The sequence below is a fragment of the Saimiri boliviensis genome, chromosome 2 (genome assembly GCF_048565385.1).
Source record: "Saimiri boliviensis isolate mSaiBol1 chromosome 2, mSaiBol1.pri, whole genome shotgun sequence".
Taxonomy (NCBI): domain Eukaryota; kingdom Metazoa; phylum Chordata; class Mammalia; order Primates; family Cebidae; genus Saimiri; species Saimiri boliviensis.
In genome coordinates this window covers 44531970-44545291 of record NC_133450.1, presented here as the reverse complement: position 1 = coordinate 44545291, position 13322 = coordinate 44531970, and the positions used below count along the sequence as shown (strand labels likewise).

Sequence of the window (13322 nt, the reverse complement as noted above, 5' to 3'; positions counted from 1 at the left end):
ATCAGAAATTCATTAACTTTTTCATAAATGACCAGTTGTGCATATTTCAGGCAAGTGAGCCAGACAGTTTCTGTCACAACTGCTCAAAATGTGAAATATAGAAATAAATGGATTTGGCTGTGTTCCAGTAAAACTTTATTGATAAGAGTAGGCAGTAGGCAGGATTTGGTCTCTGGGCCATGATTTGCCTTCCCCTGGATTGTTAGCCATGGGACATGGAAAGAACAAGACCCCTGCAGGGTCACACAGGAGCCAGTGAGAAGCAGGACGGTTTGTTCAGTGGGAGAGATTTCCTGCTGCAGCTTCTGCCTCCGGCCTCCCCGATGCAGAGGCTGGCCAGGTCAGGGGTCTCCTGGAACTGGCCTCTTGTGCCCTGCAGCTGCCAGGAGTGATGGCATCACGATACACGGTGCTACCTCCGCCTGGTTCCGGGAAAGCCCTCCCTGCCTCCACAGGTACAGAATGACACCCATGGAAACCAGCCTCATGTTTCTAGGAAGAAGCTGTGTGGGGCTCCAGCCAACTTCCACCTGAGGGGTAGTGCAAGTTTCCAGCCTGGGGTGGGAGGGTGGGTTAGGTTGGGCTGGGCCTCTGCCAGGAAGGTTCCCAGGATGCTCCTGTACCTCCTGCAGGTGGGGACCTGGACAGCATAGACCTGCACTTCCTGCAGATGGGGACAACGGCATTTCCACAGTTCAGCCTCATCAGCTTTGCTCAATTCTGTGCCACATATATCAGTCCCAGATCATTATCATCTACAGCCCTCAATTCCATGGCTTGGTCTCTGTGGCCAAAAAATCTCAGCTAGCCCTGAAACTCCATAAGAAGGGAGAGAGTATATATCCTGGGCAGTATTTGTATTGGTTGTCATTCACTCACTTCACTGATGGAGCGCTAGCTATGGGCCATGCTCTGTTCTAGGTACTGGGGATTAGGTGAAAGAAACAGACAAGGGCCCTGCTCTCTTGGGGTGATGTGCTGATAGAGGTGAGGCCCAAACAGGAATCCGGGGCAGGGGGACAGAGCACGATGGCATGCCTAGTGAGGGAAGGCTTGGCATCCAAGCTGAGATCCTAAGGAAAGACAGTGAGCCGTGCAGGTGTCTGGGAGAACAGTTTTGGGTTTTTTTTGGAAACAGAGTCTTGCTCTGTCACCCAGGCTGGGGTGCAATGGCACAATCTTGGCTCACTGCAACTTCCACCTTTGGGGTTTAAGCAATTCTCCTGCCTCAGCCTCCCGAGTAGCTGGGACTACAGGTGCGCCCCACCACACCCAGCTCATTTTTGTATTTTTAGTAGAGACAGGGTCCAACATAGTGAAGTTTTTTTTTTTTCTTTTTCTCTTTTAATGACCACAACAAAGCATCTAAAACCGCAGCTTCTGGAAGAACCACTTGTTCTTGCCTGTCTTGTATCTCTCCTCAAACTTGTCCTTGGCCTCTTGTCGGGCCTTGCGTTTAAGGGCAGGATCTCTGAAGACATCCTTATTGATGACAGTTTTGTCCAAGGGGATGTCCAGAGTACCTTGTGGGCATCAGGTGATTGTAGTTATAAACTTTCACAAAAGACTTGATCTTTGACCTCTTGGCGATCTTCTTGCCCATGGCAGCTGTCACTTTGCAGGGACAGCGGTCAATTCCAGCCACCAAAGCATGGCTGTAGGGGCGATCTGAGGTGCCATCATCAATGTTCTTCATGATGACGGCTTTGCGTCCAGAGTAGCGTCCAGCCAGGACAAGCACCACCTTCCCGGGTTTCATGAACTTGCCCATTTCGGCAGCACCCACTTGGGCCTACAGCAGCACCCACTTGCCTACGGCAGCACCCACTCAGGTCTCCAACTCCCAACCTCAAGTGATCCACCTGTCTCATCTCCCAAAGTGCTGGGATTACAGGCATAAGCCACCATGGCTGGCGTGGGAGAAGAGCCTTCTAGGCAGTGGGAATGGCATATGCAAAAGTCCTGGGTCAGGACTATGCCTGGACTTGGGTTTTTCAACCTCAGCATGGTTGATATTTTGGGCTGAAACTTCATTGTTGCGTTCTGTCCTGTACATTATGGGATGTTTAGCGGACCCCCAGTTTCTACCCACTAGATGCCAGCAGCACCCCCTACCAGTTGTGACATCCAAAAATATCTCTAGATCTTGCCAAATGACTCTTGGGGGATGCAGTCATCCCCAGTTGAGAACCTCTGACCTATCGTGTTCAAGAAACAGCAAGGAGGTCAGCGTGCCCAAGAAAGAGCAGCCGAGGCACAGAGTGGAAGGAGCAGGGATGTCGTTCATGATGATCAGGACTTTAGCTTTGACCCTGAGTGAAATGGGAGTGCTGATGGGTTTAGCTGGGAAGTGTTAAGAGCTGACTTGGGTTTTTTGTTTGTTTGTTCGTTTTTTTGAGATGGAGTCTCGCTCTGTTGCCAGGCTGGAGTGAAGTGGTGTGATCTCAGCTCACTGCAACCTCCACCTCCCGGTTCAAGCAATTCTCCTGTCTCAGCCTCCCAAGTAGCTGGGACTACAGGCATCCGCCACCACATCCAGCTAATTTTTGTATTTTTAGTAGAGGTGAAATTCCTCCGTATTGGTCAGGTTAATCTTGGACTCCCAACCTCAGGTGATCCACCCACCACAGCTTCCCAAAGTGCTGGGATTACAGGCGTGAGCCACTGCTGACTTGGGTTTTAACAGATCCCTCTGGTCATGGGGTGGAGGATGGGCTGTGGGACATGGACAGGAGTGGGGCGGGACCAAGAGCAGGGGCAGGGAGGGGAGGAAAGAGCCTATTTATTGCAGGAGCCAAGGCAGGAGGCCAGGCTGGTGAAACCCTCAGGTTACTGCCAACTCTGTGTGCACATGGGTGGACGTGCATGTATGTGTGTGCATAGTGTGAGTGTATGCACACATGTATGCATGTGAGCATGGATTGCTTGGGTATGCACATGCGCTTGTGTGCATGGATGTGTGCCTACCTTGGTGTGTTGCTCTGCACGCTAACATGCTTGTATGAGTGTGCAAATGTGCATGCATGTGTGCACACTTTGTGTGTGTGTATGCGTGTGCGCATAAACAGATGTGCACAGGATGGTTGCTCAAATAGCCAGACAAGGACTGGGAAAGGAACAGCCCCACAGGTGATCTTAGACTCCTGGAGCAGGAAAGCTCAGCTCCATCTGGGGCTCACTCTTCCTCAAAGATGAGGGCTGGGCCCTAACCAATGTCTTGTCTCCTTTCTTGCATTCAAAGAATAAACCTCACCATGCCCCAGGGCTGTTTCCTGGCTGTAGTCGATCCAGTGGGGACAGGGAAGTCCTCCCTGCTGTCCATCCTCTTTGGGGGAGCTGTCAAAGGTGGAAGTGTTCGTAAGCATCAAAGTGAGGCCACCCTCTGCCTGTCTGCTAGGATGTCCCTATCATCCTGAAAGTCCCCCTTCCTCTATGCCCTTCCACCCCTCTCCATCTCAGCCAAGCTCACTTTCATTCATTCTCTCAACCACCCACCCACTGAGGGCCCAGCTCCCACTGCTCCTTAAAACCTGTCATACCTCTATCCCCATCATCCTTATGTGACCAAAGTAAGTTGTATTTTAGTGTTCAGTGGCCTGCATGCTCCAGGAGGCCTGGGTGCAGAACGCCTCTGTGGTGGAGAAAGTGTGCCTCAGGTAGGAGTTGGACCCAGCCTGGCTGGGGAGAATCCTAGAGGCCTGTGCCCTGTGGGCCAGATGTGGATAGCTTCCCTGGGGGAGTCCACACTTCAATTAGGGAGAAGGTGAGAGTCTCAGGGTCTTTTGGGTCAGGGAGGCATTGCAGTTGGGAGTCATTTGGATCTCTGACTCATCATGGGCAGTATGATAGAGAAATGCAGGGAGTGATCAGGGAAGTGGGGAAGAAGAAGGGCTCAGCTCATGGTCAAGCACATACTGGGTGCTCAATAAATAGAAATGGACACAAAGAGAGACTCAAGGAGTTGTGGTAGGGATTGGCTGTGAGCGTCTGTCTGACAACTGAGAGTGAGATGGCTAGACTCCTGTCTTACTCTGCCCTGCCTTGCTGGGTGACGTTGATCTAATTGCTTCCCCTCTCTGGGCCTCACCGAAGGATCTGGACAGAGATGTCCAAGACACAGGATATATGCATCTAGAGCTATGGCTTGGGCAGGAGCTGGCAAACTGTGACCCCCAGGCCAAATCCAGTCCTCCACTTTGTGTGTGTGTGTGTGTGTTTGAGATGGAGTCTCACTCTGTTGCACAGGCTGGAGTGCAGTGGTGCAATCTTGGCTCACTGCAACCTCCCCCTCCCACATTCAAGAAAATCTCCTGCCTCAGCCTCCCGAGTAGCTGTGATTATAGGTGCATGCCACCACACTTGGCTAATTTTTGTATTTTTAGTAGAGACAGTGTTTCACCATGTTGGCCAGGCTCATCTCAAACTTCTGACCTCAGGTCATATCCCCATTTCCTCAGAGTCAAAGCCCAAGTCGTGATGATCCCTGGCAAGGTCCCTGTTACCTTGATCCTTTTACCATTATGTAATGTCCTTCTTTGTCTCTTTTGATCTTTGTTGGTTTAAAGTCTATTTTATCAGAAATGAGAATTGCAGCTCCTGCTTTTTTTTTTTTTGCTCTTCATTTGCTTGGTAAATCTTCCTTCATCCCTTTATTTTGAGCCATTGTGTATCCTTGCATGTGAGATAGGTTTCCTGGATACAGCACACCGATGGGTTTTGGCTTTTTATCCAATTTGCCAGTCTGTGTCTTTTGATTGGGGCATTTAGCCCATTTACATTTAGGGTTAATACTGTTATGTGTGAATTTGATCCTGTCATTTTGATGCTAACTGGTTGTTTTGCCCATTAGTTGATGCAGTTTCTTCATTGTGTTGATGCTCTTTACCATTTGGTATATTTTTGAAGTGGTTGCTACTGGTTGTTTTTTTTTCTGTGTTTAGTGCCTCTTTCAGGAGCTCTTGTAAAGCAGGCCTGGTGGTGATGAAATCTCTGAGTACTTGCTTGTTCGCAAAGGATTCTATTTTTCCTTCACTTATGAAGCTTAGTTTGGCTGGATATGAAATTCTGGGTTAAAAGTTCTTTTCTTTAAGGATGCTGAATATTGGCCCCCACTCTCTTCTGGCTTGTAGGGTTTCTGCTGAGAGATCTGCTGTGATTCTGATGGGCTTCCCTTTGTGGGTAACTCAACCTTTCTCTCTGGCTGCCCTTAGCATTTTCTCCTTCATTTCAACCCTGGTGAATCTGATTATTATGTGCCTTGGGGTTGCTCTTTTTGAGGAATATTTTTGTGGTGTTCTCTGTATTTCCTGGACTTGAATATTGGCCTGCCTTGCTAGATTGGGGAAGTTTTCCTGGATAATATCCTGAAGACTATTTTCCAGCTTGGATTCATTCTCTCCGTCACATTCAGGTACACCTATTAAACGTAGATTAGGTCTTTTCACATAGTCCCGTATTTCTTGGAGACTTTGTTCATTCCTTTTTATCCTTTTTTTTTTTTTTTTGCACAATGTTAAGCAGATTTCTTATGAGGCTTCTCAAAGTTTAAATAGTTTTGACAAGTAAATTTCTTCATGGGGTGTAAGTTATGTAACATTTAAAAAATTTATTTGCTGAGAAGATTTTTTTTTTCTTGGAGTGACTTGAAGTGTTGTTGTTCTCTTGGAAAATTTTATATTAGTCAGGGTGGGAGTAGATTTAGGCAATTGAGACACTAGCTTTGCACAATGTGAGAGGAAGTGCCTCCTTAAATTGCACACACTGGGTGCTTCATTTGCCTTGTGCTAGTCCCAAACCTGGCTCTAACCCATGGGCCGTGGCACAGGCTAGCCAGGTAGAGAATTCTGGGTTTATGCAAAAAGCTATACCACAACGTGCCTGCTGCAACTCAAACATTTCTTGAACAAATGAATTCAAACTAAAATGAAGAGATATTGTTCCTGACTACCAGCATCAGTAAACAAACGGATAACATGGAGAAAAATGAAATTTTGTTCTTACCATGCTGTGAGATTGCAAAGAGAGCTGCACTGAGGCTGGAAAACAGGGGAACTCAAGGCGACAATTTTATGTGAGTTTTAAGGGCAGCTATGATTAGAAATGTGACTGTAAAAATGGCATTTCAATGTTCCAAATATATTCCCCTTGGGTGACTTCCATGTCAAATTCACTTAGTTTACAAACATAAACAAAAGATTCCCAACTGTAGCTCTGGGAGCTCAGGGAAAGACTTGAATAGAGAAGTGACTTGCCCTGCACTTTCCAGCTGAAGAGCCCTGCTCCAGCAGGCGAAGGAGGGGCAGCCACTGAGCCACAGAGCGGGTGAGGACAGGTCTCACAGGTGGGAGGCTCGGCGGGTGTAGCCCTGGTGCCCAGGCCTTAGGGTTCTGTGGTGCCACTAAGTGCACAGCATCTTAGTCACATTTGAGGGAGCCCAGCTTTGTCAATGAGTGCTTTTGAAAGGACAAAAAATGCATTGCCAAACTGTAAACAGCAGTGTGTGTGTGTGTTTGTGTGTGTGTGTGTGTGTGTGTGTGTGTGACAGAGAGAGAAAGAGAGAGAGCAAACAACAGATAAAACAAGAGTAAAACCAAAAGTAAATTACTCACTGTGACAGGCAATGTGTCAGGAAGTGCTAGTCATCTATATTTTTGTGGAAAACTGGCCATTATCTGGTGTATATTAATACGTCCAAGAAAATCAGACTCAACATCACCCCAGGTGCTATGCTTTGTGGATAGGATAGGGAAATGTTATCAGGACTATTAAAATGTTTCTTTTCTGACAAACACAAGTAATGCGGAAAAGCCTCCCTATTCAATAAATGGTGCTGGGATACCTGGCAAGTCACATGTAGAAGATTGAAGCTGGACCTCTTCCTTACACCTTATACAAAAATTAACTCAAGATGAGTTAAAGACTTAACTGTAAAACCCCAAACTGTAAAAAACCCTGGAAGACAACCTAGGCAATAACATGCTAGATATAAGAACAGACAAAGATTTCATAACAGACCCTAAAAGCAATTGCAGTAAAAGCAAAAATTGGCAAGCTGGATTTAATTAAACTTAAGAGCTTCTGCACAGAAAAAGAAAGTATCAACACAGTGAACAGACAACCTACAAAATGGGAGAAAATATTTGTAAACTGTGTATCTGACAAAGGTCTAATATCCAGCATCTGTAAGGAACTTAAATAAATTTACAAAAGAAAAACATACAACCCCATTAAAAAGTGGGCAAAGGACATAAACATACACCTTTAAAAAGAAGACATACATGCAGCCAACAAGCATATGAAGAAGAGCTCAATATCACTTTAGAGAAACCACAATGAGATATCGTCTCACACCTGTAAGAATGGCTATTACGAAAAGGTCTAAAAGTAACATACTGGTAAGGTTGTGGAGAAATGGGAACACTTATTTACTGTTAGTGGGAGTGTAAATTAGTTCAACCATTGTGGAAAGCAGTATAGTGATTCCCCAAATCGCTAAAAGTGGAACTACCATTTGACCCAGCAATCAATCCCATTACTGGGCGTATACCCACAGGAATATAAATCATTTTACCATAAAGATGCAATCTTTATGGCAAATGTTCACTGCAGCACTAGTCACAATAGCAAAGACATGGAATCAACTTAAATGCTCATCAGTGGTAGACTGGCTAAATGTGATACATATGCACCATGGAATGCTATGCAGCTATGAAAAAGAAAGAAGTAATGTCTTTTACAGGAACACGGATAGAGTTGGAGGCCATTATCCTCAGCAAACTGAAGTAGGAACAGAAAGCCAAATACCACATGTTCTCAGTTATAAATGGGAGCTAAATGATGAGAACTTATGAACACAGAGAAGGAAACAATAGACACTGAGGTCTACTTGAGGATGGAGGGTAGAAGGAGGGAGAGGAACAGTGGAGCAGAGAGGAGCAGGGTTGAAGGAAGGAGAGGAGCAGAAAAGATAACTATTGGGTCCTGGGCTTAATACCTGGGTGATGAAATCATCTGTAAAATGAACCCCCATGACATGAGTTTACCTATGTGACAAACACTCACTGTACCTCTGAAAAAATAAAAGTTTTAAAAAAGTTTCTTTTGACCTGTAAAATATCACATGCTATGTACTATCCTGTTGCACAGCCTCAGTGGGCCGAATCCTCCTAGAGCCTGGCCACAAACATAAAGCATGCAGGGACCTCAAAGTAAAATTGCAAGAAGTGAGACCACACAGCTAAGGAAAGCAGAGTAAGGTCTGATGTATTAAATTAAATGGAAGAAATGCCCAATACGGATGGTTGCCCATCAGGTGTTTAGTCTCTCATTGTTTCTTGTTTTGAGACACACTACTTTTTGGGGGTGCAGCAACACCCATTCCATTCCTAGGCATGATTGTGCAAAAACACTTCTGATAACTTGGTTCCTAATTTTCCAGCTTCCCTTGCTTCGGTGGGATGACTTGCTGCCCATGGAAGTCTGCTGGGAAGTGGGAGTGAACAATAGATGATCTATGAAAATATTTGCTTTCCTGATTATGGAAAATAGAATGTCCTCCAAGAATGCTTTTCCATTCCATAGTCTTCCCATCTTGTACAGGACACAGATAGGATGGCTTGAGTGGCAGCAACCTCCATGTGACTAGGAGAGGAAGGCCACCAAAATGAAAGAGACCTCGGACCTAGTGTGATAGAGCCACTAAACTAATCATAGTTGCCTACCTCCCTGCTCTTGTTTCAGAGAAAAACAAAGCATTATTCCTTAAAGGTCCTATCATCAGATTTTCTAATTCAGGCAGCTGAATGTATTTCTAACTAATATGGCAGAAGGGCATGGGGCTGTTCCATCTGCTTGGAGGAACACTCAGCCATTCCAAGCACCTAGTCCAGGACATAAGAAAGTTGAGAGTATCCCAAGCCAGTATCACTCTCAATGGGGATGGAGAAAGCAAGGTAAGAGGTTTTGAAGCAGCAGCCATAGTTCTAAGGATTGTATTGAAATCCATTAAGTATTTCTGGAAAGTGCTAGGTTTCAGTTATGTTAATATGGCTCTAAGAATCATCAAACAAATGCCTTCTAGAAGCTAATTGGTATGCTGCAAATTTTGAATAATTTACACTTAACCTCCTATGAAATCATGGAAAAAGGGACTTCTTTCTATTATTCCAGGGTCATCCATTCAGAAGTATCATTCCCTTAGATCCCTCCATACCACTGTGATTAGCATATTTCTTTAACTCTCGTGATAGGCATCTGTATGTAATGAACATTCATTCTCACTGGACTCCAGCAATGCTGAACAACTCCAAATCTACCCCAAATTCAGCTCGCAGACTTGTTTTGATCAGCATTTTTATCCATGATGAAATAAAGAAGTTGAGTTTAGGTTAAGCAAATTTGCCAATGACATGGATTAGGGAGAAACCAAACAGCCAATTCATTTGACTCTTGGTTATAATCCTCTGAGGTGCAAAATAGCTGAATCTAAGGAAGAAAATATAAAACCATAATCAAGACAAAGCTGTGCTATTGGTTCCAGAATGAGTAAACCTATGAAACAAGAAGAGTGGAATCAGAATCAATATGTGTAAGATATAGGAAGGTCTAAATATGGCTGAACATAGGGGAACCTTTCTAAGAATATAATGCATAGACACCATAAGGAGCTAGGGCTCTTCTATCACCAGAAGTGTTCAAGCAAAATATTGTCTGCTGGACGAATAACATGATGCAAAGGTTAATGAATAAACTGGATCTTAAAGGATAAATTATAAGAAAGTTAGTTTAGTGTAAAGCATGACCCTCAGAGGAGCAGGCAGAAGCCCCTTTAATCATCATTATACAAGAATACAAAAGAGAAATCAAGAAGAAAAACTAGTGAATAAACAAAGTTCTATGATTGCTGACCGGGTTGGAGAGGAGGTGCCCTTGCTCAGCTTAATTGCAATATTGATTTCCATTAGCAGGCATGCATGCAAGTAGGACAGAAGTAGAAAAGGCACAGTTCACAGAGATGCCTTGTATGTACACTTAGGGAACTAATTGTGCATAATTTATCTGAGAAACATTTTCATGGAATGGTTCTAAGAATTGCTGTTGAAATTCCCACTTCTTTCCCTCTCTCCTTCCTTCCTCCTTCTCTCTTTTTCTTTCCTTCTTTCTTTCCTTTCTTCCTTTCTTTTTTTTCTTTCTTTCTCTCTCTTTCTTTTGTTCTTTCTTTCTCTCACCTGTGAATTAAAACTAAAGTCTCCAACATAGTTTATTTGTGTGATGAACTCCTCTCCCTGATGCTGGACACACTGTCAATCTCTGGCAAATGGACCCAGATGCTGAATACTGTGCAGATGCTGAACACTGGGCATGGAGCTTATGCCAATGGTATGGTAATGAAGGGAAGAATCAGAATTGCACAAAGAGAGAAAAGGCCCTGCTTCACAAGCTCAATGACTTCTAAGAAGAGAAAGCAGACCTGTCATTCTCCATTCTCTATTGCCAGGATGTCTAGAACAAGAGAAATGGGGCTTAGGTGGTAGAAGAGACTGGGTTAAGCCAAGGGAGAATTTCTTTATTACAAAACAAACAAACAAACAAACAAAAACTGATATTGCCCCATGTTCCTGGGTGCCTTAGGTATACATTATGAGCTTATCTGGATAAAATGCAGACCATCTCTTAGGGATTAATTTCTTGAAGTTTGCACATTCCTTCAGCATTGTTTGTGATATGCTAGGATTCTGGCTCAAGGGCTCTAAGAAAGTAGATGATTTCAATATAAGCCTCTTTTTTTAAAGGAACTTCTAGAGAATAATTCTGTGTCCCCTGAGATCACATGAGATGCAGCTTAAACCATTCCTCCTCTGGAAAGAGAGGGGTAAATAAATTGAATCACAACCATTTGCATTTTTTTTTCCAAACAGATGATTCCATAAGATTGTATATAAGAGGTTTTAACCAGGAAGTGTGAGGAAGAGAAGCCATAAATCACAAGCAGAGTCTATACACCAGGATCCTGAATAACTTCAGCCTTGTCCTCGGAATGCCTAGAATTCAATACACTGAGTGTGTGTGTGTGTGTGTGTGTGTGTGCATGTGTGTGTGTGTGCCTGTGTGTGTCTGTCTGTGTGTCTGTGGAAGATGGAGGATAGGAAGACAGATAATGGGAGCATCCCTAATATGGTTTGGCTGTGTCACCACCCAAATCTCATCTTGAATTGTAGCTCCCTTAATCCCATGTGTTGTTGGAGGAACCCAGTGGGAGGTAACTGAATCATGGGGGTCTTTCCTGTGCTGTTTTGGTGATAATGAATAAGTCTCATGGGATCTGATGGCTTTATAAAGGGAGCTCCCCTGCACATGCTGTCTTGCCTGCTGCCATGTAAGACATGCCTTTGTTTCTCCGTCTTCTACCAAGATTGTGAGGCCTCCCCAACCATGTCAAACTGTGAGTCCATTAAACCTGTCTTTTCTTTATAAATTATTCTGTCTCAGATATGTCTTTATATTAGCATGAGAAAGGACTAAGACAGTTCCTCAAAATTCTTATATACTTCTTTTTCTGGGAGGAAGGCACAGGGAGGAGAGGGAGTGCTGGACCTCCTAGGTAAGCATCAGTGCACATATTGCAAGATGATCCTGATGTGTGTGACAGTGTTGTAACTGGAAGCAGAAAGGATGTAGCAAAGAACTGTGGCCCTATGGAGCAGAGTTGGCTCCCTACAAGTTATGGGCAGCTCAGGCAATTCAGTCATAGTGAGAGTCTCAGAGGATCTGGTCTCAACAGGAGAATCTGCAGTTCTAGGAGGCCTGTGTCTTCAGGGGTGTTTCTGTGTGCAATCCTTGGGAGATTCCATTGCCATGCTTTCCCAGAAATATTCTATCTACTGAATAAAAAAGAAAGTGGGGATTCCCTTAAGGAGCAAGCAAAATGTCCCTCAATATACTTGGTCAGGGCTACCCTGGAAAACCCTGACCTGAACCTTATGGTATTGTCTAGGCTAGCAATATCTATTGAGATTCCTTTTTGCAAAAGGAGATAGCAATAATATACATATAGATAGATAGATAGATATGTCTATAATATGTGTGTGTATGTATACATAAGATGTATATATATTTATATATAATTAATGTATACATGTAAAAACACATTTTTACATGTAACTTTTCTCTGCAAAAGGATTATTCATTCTATTTAGCAAGGAGAGTGACAGGTTTTTTGGAGAGAAAAGTTACATGTAAAATGAGTAAAATTACAACCACACATAAAATGTAGGTGCCTTTCTTTCCCATGGAATATCCCCGGCTCATGTAAAAATGTATTTTGAGGCATCTGTGACCATGCCTTAACATCAGCTGTATTCCTGATTTTTTTTTTCTGTGTATTAAATATGTTCACGACTCTTAAGAGAGCTAGGGGTTGCAAAAAAATTAAAAGTGTGCACTTGTTCGAAAATGATTTGAAAGATAAGAAGAAATCCCGAAACTAATGATCATCAGTATGATTTTGCTTTGGGGTACAAGAGCCTGAATTATTGCCTGTCCTTGAAACTGATGCTTGAGTGTTTACTATCCTGAGCAGGTGCATGCTCCCTGACTAAGATGTTTCCTGAATGCCAAGGAGTACAGTTGCCTGTGCACAATCCAATCTCCCCTCATTATTCCTAGAAGATCCTTACAATCACCTCAAGAGCTCTTGTGTTTCTCAGCCCAGCAGCTCTGATTTCCTTGTTCTGTCACAAGTCAGATCTCTTCCCTGAAATGACAGAGTCGGGGCAAGCCATGAGGCATGTTGATAAAAGGGCACGTTCCTATTTGAGCAGACAGGATGAAGGTGATGAAATAGAAAGGCATCCATTCTGCTCCTCTGAATACCAAGCAGCAAGTCAGAGAGGATCAAAGGCAAATGAAGTCCACAGGATTTATGACAGGCATGCTCAGGAGAATAGAAATCAGGAGGAGGAGGACACTTCTTACTGGGCTGCAACGTTGGGGTCAACAATGGAAACAAAGAAAAAGCCAGAATGGGTCGAATGCAGTGGCTCATGCCTGTAATCCCAACACTTTGGGAAGCCGAGATGGGTGGATTGCCTGAGCTCAGGAGTTCATGACCAGCCTGAGCAACACAGTGAAACCCCATCTCTACTAAAATACAAAAAATTAGAGGAGCATGGTGGCAGGTGCCTGTAATTCCAGCTACTCAGGAGGCTGAGGCAGGAGAATTGCTTGAACCTGGGAGGTGGAGGTTGCAGTGAGCTGAGATTGTGCTATTGCACTCCAGCCTGGGCAACGGAAGGAGACTCTGTCTGAAAAAAAACAAAACAAAA

General features: G+C 44.1%; 1 long non-coding RNA gene and 1 pseudogene across 2 annotated transcripts in view; one reads left to right on the top strand and one right to left on the bottom strand.

The window, feature by feature from the left end:
• Positions 1–13322, top strand: part of LOC141583536 (uncharacterized) — a 40102-nt gene that overhangs the window by 13421 nt on the left and 13359 nt on the right. The gene's annotated exons all lie outside the window — the stretch shown is intronic.
• LOC141583535 (large ribosomal subunit protein eL27-like) lies at positions 1329–1815 on the bottom strand (annotated as a pseudogene).